The sequence below is a fragment of the Osmerus eperlanus genome, chromosome 2 (assembly GCF_963692335.1).
Source record: "Osmerus eperlanus chromosome 2, fOsmEpe2.1, whole genome shotgun sequence".
Lineage (NCBI taxonomy): Eukaryota > Metazoa > Chordata > Actinopteri > Osmeriformes > Osmeridae > Osmerus > Osmerus eperlanus.
Window position 1 is genome coordinate 13,582,923 of NC_085019.1, and position 11,033 is coordinate 13,593,955.

At 42.4% G+C, this 11,033-nt stretch overlaps 1 long non-coding RNA gene across 1 annotated transcript; it reads left to right on the top strand.

The window, feature by feature from the left end:
• Positions 1-379: 379 nt before the first annotated feature.
• On the top strand, positions 380-1,551 carry LOC134037861 (uncharacterized). The gene is made up of 3 exons (XR_009932595.1): positions 380-435; positions 1,147-1,208; positions 1,451-1,551. It is a non-coding gene; the product is annotated as an uncharacterized LOC134037861 (long non-coding RNA).
• The last annotated feature ends 9,482 nt before the right edge of the window (positions 1,552-11,033 follow it).

Consider the following 11,033-nt stretch of genomic DNA (forward strand, 5'->3'; position numbering starts at 1 on the left):
GAATATGTGTGCTATGAAAATAAGGACTAAAAGTAAGTCTTAGAGAACGGGTTTCTCAAGCCAGGTGGCGCATTAGACCAGGAGCTCATCTCCTGTTTCCAAAATGCATCACAAACTGCTTGAGAAAGCTGTTCTACTATGATAATTGGTGATGAAAATAAATTATGTTCAATAAGATTTACTTGTGTTTATTAACTGTTTATTAGATTAGTTAGCTTGGCTGATAGAGCTGTGCTGACGGGCTTGCCTCGGTTGCACTCAAACATCGTAGTTTGACGACGACTCTTCCCCTGCGCTACATCAGGGCTTGGCCCGGCATCTTCCGCATTAGCTAAGGGATGCTTTGTGTTTAGGTGGTATTTGAGACTGGAAGACTGGAAGGACTTTGAGTTAAAGGAGCAACACCTCTCTGATGCACAGACCTTTGATACTCTGGTAGGTTTTACAAGTCTGGAAGTAATGGATAGCATGGGGCAACACCACCAACCTAATTCGGCCCTGAAAAAAACAGCACAAAGCCATGTACGATGCATAGCTAAAATGCTGAACACCAGTGTGTCAAATAAGCCCTGACAGGATCACTGATCGACATGTTTCAAAGCCTAACTCCATAGTCATGTACCAAATTACTCACGCAGTAACAGCGTTCATCACAAAAGATATGCCCCTCGGTGACACAGCACGATCACTATGGCTGTCAGTGCCATACTGTTTGTTAGGCTACTGACACTGGATCAGAAATGTTCAGACAGTGTTTCTTTTAAGATTTAACTTTTAGATGTGTGAGTTCTAAATATTTCCCACGGTCCCCACAATCCACGTTTTTTTCCCAAAACAGTAGCTGGCTAGCTTTAGTTAAGAAAGTGTAATGTACATGTTATTAGCCTATACGTTAAGCTTTGATTTACCAAAATATTTTCAAAGAGGTACAGGCGGTATGTTTTCCTTAATTTTTCTGAACTCTGTGTGTTGTGTTACTGACTGGAGATCAGTAGTATATATCTATATTTATTCATAACAAATCATATAATAATCGGATATTAAATCGCAATTGCAATATTAGTCAAAATAATCGCAATGATCTTATTTTCCAATAATCGTTCAGCCCTAGTGTCAGTCAACTTTATTATGGACTTATTCCAACAGGTGCTGCAAATTTCAAGAGTTGGTGGGCGGAACATGGACTGTGTCCACAAAGTGTTGGACAGGTATCTACAACATTTTCTGCATGTTCTCGTTAGCATGTCAGAATAGGTTGAAATTTAATTAAAATACAAGTTCACAACCAAATGCATTGTGAGATTATAGACCAGCAGGAGATAAGTAAAGGGATAAAAGGAGGACCACCCTAGGGGACACTGATCAACTAGTGTAAAGGGTTTATTGCATGTGTAATGTTGTTCCTACATATATCCTTCACATTAATTTATTGTAATTTATTTTTCTTTAGGCTCTTCATCAACAGCCTCATGGCCAAATTTAATTTGAAGGGCAAGGGGAAAAGGGGGAAACGCCCTTTAGATGGAACAAAGCTTTATAGAGCAATACAAGATAAGCAGAATACTTAACTTTTTTTGTTGTTGCAAAACTGTTCTCAATAGTAATTTTCATGTAATAGTCCTGTGTGTCTCCAAGCACAGAGCCAGCTTTTGTAAATAGCACTAAGCACAACAGGCTGATAAAACACTTAACATTCTAATGCACACATTAAAGGATCTAAGCTTCCTCAAAAAGTACAGTCTGCTTAGTCCCTTTTTGTAGACAGCCTAAGTGTTACAGTTAACAGCTGCTGAGATGGCTTTGTATTAATCCAGTATTATTCTAAATAATTTCTCTTTTTCTGCTTGTGTAGGAGGGCTCATGAAATTAGATTCTGCGGCCATTGAGGAATACGTGAAAGTGAACGTATCCGAGCACCTAAAGCACGCGCCACAAAGACGTGGAGGATTTACCACGCCCAGATGAGCCCTACAGGACTCATCAGGAGTTCAATTCTATTAATTACTCATTCATAATTCTCTCTGTACATTGTATTTTTGAATAAAAATTGAAATGGCGGTATTGAATTGATTTATTTGTATGTGAATAACTTGAATGTTTCCAGAGGGTGGAGGACATGTTTTCTGTACCATGTGTTAATTTTCTGTAGCTTTGTTTGGCTCAGCAGCTAGTTTGAACTAGAAATTCATTACACATTTGAATGCGTCTATCTGCTGCTGAGACAATCAAATGGAGTTTTTGGAAAATGATCTAGTCCCATTTCAGAAGGTGGCCTACTGTTCCAGATCATTTTCCCAAAACTCCATTTGATTGGCAGCAGCTGATAACTGTAACGGCATACAAAGGTGAAATGCATTTCTTGTTGAAACTAGCTGATGAGCCAAACAAAGCTACAGGAAAATTAACACATGGTACAGAAAACATGTCCTCCACCCTCTTGAAACATGAGATTACAATTATATAAGTAGTATAAAAATGACTTGTCTAAATTCGATGTTGAAAAGACGTCCACAAACGCCCACATTTGGACTATAAATAGCCCTTATACTGAGGTCCCAATGACATCAACATTAGATGTGCGGTAGACGTCCAAAAAATCACGTCACCTGATGTTACAAAACAACCCCTTCAGTGGACCAAAATTAGACGTCCAAAAATTACATAGACAAGACGTCACTCTGACGTCACATTGCGCAGTGGGTAGTGTCAAGGGGCAGGATGAGTCTGTGAGAATTTGGAGCGCGCGCGCTGTGGAGCAATTCAATTGAATTCAATCATATATTGACATACCAAGGTGAAATTGTTTATGGTACTTCAGAGTGATGTCATCTTAAACCCTATTAGGTTTGAAAAACCATCAGTCAAAATTATATTGGATTTATTGACACAAAGATATTGATGTGGACATTTACAAAAATACACCCCTTTCAGCCATTTTGCATTGCATTTCTTATTCCATGTCACCCTATATAAAGACACATCTGCCCACACACAACTTCCATCCATGCTGTTTCCCTCTCCCAGCGCAGGTCATGCCAAGGCAGAAATGCTGTGGCGGCCACATGAGGTTTAGAGGTAGTCCAAAAACATGCCTCCAACAATTTACATATTTTAACCACAGTACTCTTTTCAAACTTTCCCCAAGATGGCTGAAAAACTGCAGATATTGTAACTCTTCTTGAGTTGCTCTCTTTCCAGAATCTCAGTCAATGCACAATTAACAATGGTCATGTGGTCAACTGGGCTAGGGCAGAACGCATGTTCAGCTCCTTGTGAGAATAGCCTATGGCAGTACAGCGGCCGACTCTGCTCCCATTAAAATACACAACAAGCACAATCAGGGTGACCAACAAGATTATATTAACTGAAAAACAATAACATTACAAACATCTAACTGAACAAACACAACAACTGAAATCCCTCGCACGGCTGTTGTAACCGCACTATTTTCCACAAGTCTTTGCCTATTTGACATACCGCACTGCATGCTGGGTACCCAAGGGGCGCTGACGTTGATTATCTACCTGTGCTCCGACTGTGTGATTTGAGTATTAGCTTTGGTCAGCTTTGAGACAAAGGTTAAGAAACGGTTGACATTTCAAGGTGAAATTGCACATGGTATTTCAGAATGATGTCATCCTGTTTAACTAAACAGATAATCAAAATTATGACAGGCCAATAAACTGTGGCTGGATTTGAACCTGTGACCTTACTCCTTGCAGTGCACTGTCTTAGCCTACTGAGCTATTCTCAGTGTTGAGGACCATGGTGGTCAGTTACTGTATAGAAAAGTAAGCTATTTGTCCTGTGGCAAGCATTATAAGATGTGGCTGAAGTTTAAACAGCTGTAATTCAGTGATCTTTTGAGATATCAAGGCAGGGGCAGGCAGGCAGGGCAGGCCATCTGGATGAAGCTATCTTGGGGGCAGGGCTGAAGAGAAGCTGTCCAGCTAGAGAGGGGTAGTCCAGCAAGGGGTCTGTGTTGCTCTCAGCATCCTCTGTCGCATCCTCTGTTACACTGAAGTAAGTAAGTAAGTAAGTAAGTTTATTTGTATAGCACCTCTCGCAGATAAAATCACAAAGTGCTTCACAACAAAATGCAATATAACATTAAAAACTAGAGAGGGTACAATTTCTGGGGAAATTGTAGGGTGTGCTTGCTTGCGTCGGTTGCACAGGGGTCCGTTTTTTAATGACATTTTTACAACTGATATTTCTGTATTTTATATAAAAATGCATACTTATTATTTATAAAGATTACATAGATTTAAAAGCATTTTTTTTTGCTGCTCATTTACAACTGAAAATACGAGTGAAGTGTAGAATGAAATGGATGTCTTCTCATTTCCCCTGCAAGAGGCAGCCTCATCGTTGAATCAAAACGAATACATTTGGCAGACCGGTGTACAAATTGACCTAATCTCTATGACTTTAACGTCCTTTTAAGTTTTTCCCTTCTCGTGATATTTTCATGCATTTAGCCTACTCATTGCATTCATTCATTAATAAAGGACCCCCTTTGAAGATTATTCTACGACGTTACCGGCAGTAGAAGATGGAATCGCGATTCAAACAGTACCATCTGCTAACTGAAAATATGCACCCCAAAACGTAAATAAGCTTGACATGTATTTAGTGGAAAATCGCTCATTCATAAAAAGCTCACTGGTAGCGATCATTGTCAGTAACAACGCAAAATGCGATATAGCCCTGTGTGGAGAAGCTGCCCCGGTAAATTGTACTACTACGGTACAGTACTAGACTAGCGTTACTGCTGTGTTCGTCTCGGTAGCGATTGCGTTGGTTGAATTGGATTTAACGTTCCGTTGTACGGTTTAGGCTGAAATTAATTATTTTCATGAACAGATTGACAAAGTTTAGGCTGTGGCAATGAAGTTCAGGTTAGTAGTTAGATAGACTTTTGATTTAAGTAAGGGGAGTGCCGAACATGTTCTGTCGCCGTTTGACTTCCTACAGCTGTGTAGATGTTTTTGTAGTGTCTCGCGTAGGCTACAGCGTTGCAGTGATACACTGGATTGAAACCACAGGTAATGATAATTTCACCCACAAATCGTTTACTTGTAATCTAATGTCATAATAAATCCTACAACGAAAATGTATATGTGAGGAATGTTTATTTTAACGATTGAAAACAGATACATCATAGACCACTGTAGTATGTGTTGCCCGGGCAACACAGGCTAACGTCATGATGCTAATACTTCAGTGAAATAGTAGACTACTGTTTCCGAAAGTAGATGTACTTCCTTAATAATATCAGTGATGAAGAAAGTGTTTTGTCAGTCTCTTCATAAACGGAGTGACTAAGTTCAGTTGAGTTCTGGATTTTAATAAGTATTATCAATCTGCAGATTGGGAGAGGAAACCAGACCTCTGACAATAAATGACCACACAACACCAGGCTTAGGTCTCAATCATGTCTCTCTCAGCTCTGAAAGCCGGAGGACCATCTTTTATAGGGCACAGGAATGTAAACATAGATAGTGACAGTCAGGCAGTAATGACGTTACAACAGTCTCAGAGGAAGAGATTCACAGCTCCCAACACATGACCACTCAGACTAGAGAGATCATAGTTGGCGCTCTCCTTGTAGTCATGACCAAGGACGTTTACCCAGTACTTTCTCCTGATCACGAACATCTATTAACCCTGACACATAGACACCATCTACTCTTATTAATAGCAAGCTTACATGAGAACATACTAACTAGTATCCAATGACTAGTTATATTGATTAGTGAATAATGTAAGCACACCGGAAATCGCAATTTCTTCCACAGTCCCCCCCTTTTGACGTTTAACGTCAACACAACAACCATTCATCAACTGTTTATCTGGGGCCTGCTGTAGTGCCTTACATTTCACAAGTTTCATACCATTTAAAAACCTTAACAATCAAACAATACAGTATCTGTAACTACTCAGCACAGCATACATGATTATAGGATTTGAAGAAATATTAGGTAGTACCCAATCACAGGTGAAAAGGTACAAAGTCATTGAAGTGAATAGCTTTTTGCTTAGTTTATCAATAGTTCTAGAAACATAGGCATATTTCTCTGCTGGACATACCCACTGGTCATGCTCTCGTGAGCTCAACACATCAGGGTATAGGTCAAACACTGTTCATTAAATTCAGAGTATTTCAAACAGTATAAAAAGTAATAAAGTAACCATCTTTAATTATTGTTAACTGATCTGTGGTCAAGGACAGATCTATTCACATTGCATACAGCATTGTATATCAGTTGGAAAATAGAAGGAGGCAAATGGCCATCTTTATTACATTGGCAAAATAGTCACTTGGTACTTGAGATTACATATCAGACATTTCAGTCATTCCCAGGGCAATAAAGTTATCATCAGTCTTGCTTGCTTTTGTCTGTGGCTTGATTTGGACTACCATAATCTTACTGGCAGCCTTACGAAAACCTACTGCACAGCACTGTACACAGCAGGCAGTACACATCTTCCAAGCGCAAACCACAATCAGCACAACAACGATTAACATGCCCAATCCAGTGATTCCTATTTGAATGATAGTCGAAAAAGAAACCTCGAACAGAGGAGGTTAGTCAGCACAATTCCTAGCTTCAGGTTCCCCCAAAGCTGACATTATGTTTTAATGTAAGCAGCCATACTTGTGATATTAGCAGATTCATCGTGGATAAAAGTACAACAGTCATGACTTATCACAGCACAGCTACCTCCCTGAGCTGACAACAGATAATCCAGTGCCATACGGTTCTGGAGCACTACCTGCCTCATGGCCTTCATCTCAGACGCAACTGCAGTTAAGGCGTCGGCTGTCTCATTACCAATGGACTCCAACCCTACTGCTAATCTCCTAATATCTCTAAAGGCAGTGATAACACCATACACAGGGAGAATGGCAACTGAAAACGTGAAAAGTGACTGAGTACTATTGAATCCACGTGATGTGATCCCAGCTTCTTAGCATCTGCATTAATAATACTTCTCTTGTGGCGGTGCCACCAATGTTTGGGAAAGGGGTGCAGGGGCAACCCATCTACAGGTCTGAGGGCTCCTACAATAAACCCAAGGTAACACGTTCCTGACCAGACGGCCGGCAGGAAATAATAAGCACTCTTAACACATACCCACATGGTGCCATTGTTAGCTGCACGACGAGACCAAAATGGTGATGCCCTTATACTTACAGGTCCATCTGCAACAGGCAAATCATGCAACAGGCTGTTAGCATACATACCACAGTGTGGTTACATGTATTTTTACCAAATACCTTCCCATAATTATTTAAACATTTAATCAACCATATACTACATCTTCTGTAGTATGCTAAAAGTGTAGGAATAGCATAGTCAGCAACATCAGGAATTTATGTCACCCGCCCAAATGGTATACAGGACAAGTAACATTGAACTCAGATACAATTGAACTTACAAATCATCCAGTAGAGTGTGATCATACATAGAAACCGTATCCTTGCATGTATTTTTTCACTCTCACTGTACCACTATGCCATACACAAAACAATGCAGGTGGGGCATATTCAAGAGATGACTGACTTGTTCGACAGAACAGTCACATTTATTACATCCAACCCTACACAAGGCCACTTCTTGACCTTACACATATCAGCCATTGACAGAGGGACAGATATCCCTGGATAACCTCCAGAATGCTTGGGACTCTAACCACAAACCCTGCAAGGTCTGTCCCCTCTAATGCTGCGTCCAGTCATTTTTTCCCGTCCACGGAAAGGTGTTGTTGCACAGATTGTTCTTCATGTGTGCTTTATGATGAATCTCAATGTTCACATCAGTATAATTGGGAGCGTGCAATAGTGACTCTCGGTGTGGCTCATGTATGCGATGTCTGTGGACTCGTGCGTCCAGTATCAGTAAATGTCTGTCAGGTGTGTGCGTCAGTATGTCTGGATCTCATCTCTCATCGTAGCTCAGGCAGTGGCCTCGGTTTCCTTGAAACAACCGAAGGCCTCCACCACAGTATCCTCTCGTCCCCATTCTGGGTGCTGTCATCTGCTTCATGTAGAGGCCGGAGGAAGACTGAAAGTGTCTTCCCCTCTCCAGGCTCCTCTCTCTGGTTTCCCGTCTGGGTGCTGTCATCTGCTTCATGAATCACACATGGGGGAGAGAGGCATGGTAGCAACAGCAGCCCCTCTCTGGCTTTCTCCTCATGTGACTCACCTTTCGACGTCTTCAACACCTCCGGGTGGGTGCTCTTTGGGACCTCCTTCTCAGTGCCCCTGGATTGGAGTGCTGGATGGCGGGATCCTGGTTTTGGCTCAAATCGGTCAGCTGGACTGGAGCCTGCTCCCGGATCAGCCGCTGCAAACGGGTCTCCACCCCCCTTGGTGTACTCCTGGAGGAGTAACCCAGTGGGGATGAGACAAATGACAAGTTGGAGCAGGCACCATTTGGAGGTGCACCTGCTCCTCCACCGGCCCCTGGCTCTCCGTTGGGACCCTCCACCGTGTTGTTCGGTGGAGGGGCCATTTTGCACTCCGTTGCATGAATCCATGTCGGACGACCTTCCACTTTTACAGCTGTGTGAGTCACCAAGAGAAAACCAGGTATGGACCGGTCCATCTTGGTGAGAGGGCAGTCCTCCGTTTGTGCACTTTCACATAGTCTCCCGGTTGATAGGGATGACATGGCTCCCCAGCGGGCAGCTTTCACCTGTGAATGCACAACCCTGGTTGCTCTAGTTAGGGCAAAACAAAAGTTTAACATTGTATCATCCATCTGGTGGATATCCATCTGTTTCAATGATAGTGGGGGAGAGACAGGCAATTTCATTGGTCTCCCTAAAACTATCTTGTGTGGGGAAAGTCCATTCCTCCTCTGGGCACATGGCCATATGAGCTAGTGGGAGTGCATCAGGCCATTTTAGGCCAGTCTCTTCACATATCTTGGCTAGTTTGTTTATCAAAGTTCCATTTTGCCTCTCCACTGCCCCTGCAGACTGTGGGTGGTAGGGACAGTGAAAATGCTGGTTGATCTGGAGCGCTTTACAAAGTTCCTGAACAATTTGACCCGTGAAATGTGAACCTCTATCACTGGACAGTCTTGTGAGGATCCCATATCTACAGATCACATCTCTAATAATAAGAATCTTGGCTATCGTGGTAGAATCAACTTTCCGACATGGGTAGGCTTCTACCCATTTCGAGATCATGTCAACAATTACAAGTACATACTCAAAATTACAACACTTGTTGTTGTACAACATTTTGTAAATTAATAAAAGGACCACTTGGTGGTGGGTGGGATCTTCTCTTTGGTCCCTTTTCGGGATTATGCTGCTGGTAAATATGACACTGAGCACAATGTTGCTAAGCCTTTGTGGAAAAAAAAACAGGTGCAAACCAATCTGTATTTACTATTGAGACCATACCCCCCTTGCTCGTATGGGCACATCCGTGCGCCATGCGAGCCAACCAAGGGAACAATGCACATGGAATCTTTCGCAGATACAGATAACCAATCATCCCTCTCAGTGTTATCAGCAGCGGCTCAAAGGTCCGCCACAACATGAAGAGAGGGAGTGCGTGTTTCCGGTTGCTGAGACACAAACAAATAGAGACCTGGGACACATAAGAGGAGTTGGCCGCAGCCTTTGCTGCTAAATCAGCTCTAGCATTTCCTCTTGAAACATCATCTGTATTGTTAGTATGAGCCTCACACTTAGTAACAATAGCTAGCTTTCTCTGTAGTAGTATTGCAGACAACAAATTATCAATCATCTTTCCATTCTTGATTGCTCCACCTGAGGAGTTAATGAAACCTCTTTCTCGCCATATGGCACCAAAATCGTAAGTAACTCCAAATCCATACCTTGAGTCAGTGTGAATATTTACGACCTTGCCTTCTGACAAACAACATGCCCTTGTCAAAGCAAAACTCTGCCTGCTGTGCAGTGCATTGTGGAGACAGTTTACCAGATTTGAATGTCTCACTGTCCGTGAAGACCGCATATCCGGAGTTTAGAGAGCCATCCCATTCTCGGGACAAAGATCCATCTACGTACAACACAAGTTCAGCATTATCCATAGGTTTGTCAAACATATCAGGTCTGGGTGTTAGCACTTTATCGACAACCATCTCACAGTCATGTGGTTCACCATCATCAGGGTTGGGCAACAATGAAGCTGGATTCAATGGGGAGCATCTATGGATTGTAATGTTACTTTTAGTCAACAATTACAGTTCATACTTTGTAGCTCTAGTGGCTGACAGGTGTTGAGTTTTGGTGCGTAACAGAAAAGCACTTACTGCATGAGGAACCATCACTGCCAAGGGCGACCCCAGCACTATATCTGAAGTTGCTTACACACATGTTGCCGCAGCACAGACTGCTCGTAAGCACGGGGGGAAACCTGCTGCCACAGTATCTAAAGAAGAACTCACATAGGCAATAGGCCTCTTAAGATTACCATACTGCTGGGTCAGTACACCCTGGTGTAGTCTGGCAGACCGAGAGCTGGCGCCTGGGCCCAGGCCTGCTTGAGAGATACAAATGATTTATCAGCTTCAGTTTTCCACAACAAATGAGTATCAGTCTCCTTCCTTAAATCAAGGATAGGTCTAGCCAACACAGCATAATCAAGGATCTACTAACGACAATACCCGGCTGAACCTAGAAAAAGACTTGAGTTGTTTTGGTGTTCTAGGCTTCGGTATCCATCGGATGGCCTCCACTCTATCAGGCGTCAATAGATGCTCTGTACCTTTGAGTGTATGGCCCAGATACTTGACCTCCTAAGATCATAACTGCAGTTTTGCCTTTGAGGCCCTGTGGCCCTTCTCAGCCAGTGCCTGTAGCACAGCAATAGTGTCCTGTTGGCAGGAGGCAAGATTCTTAGAACATATCAAAAAGGTCATTAATATACTGCACCAGAGTAGAGCCGGCTGCTAAGGTGACATCCTGGAGGTCCTCTCGTAATGCTTGACTAAACAACGTAGGTGATTCGGTGTACCCCTGTGGTAGAACTGAAATGTATAGTG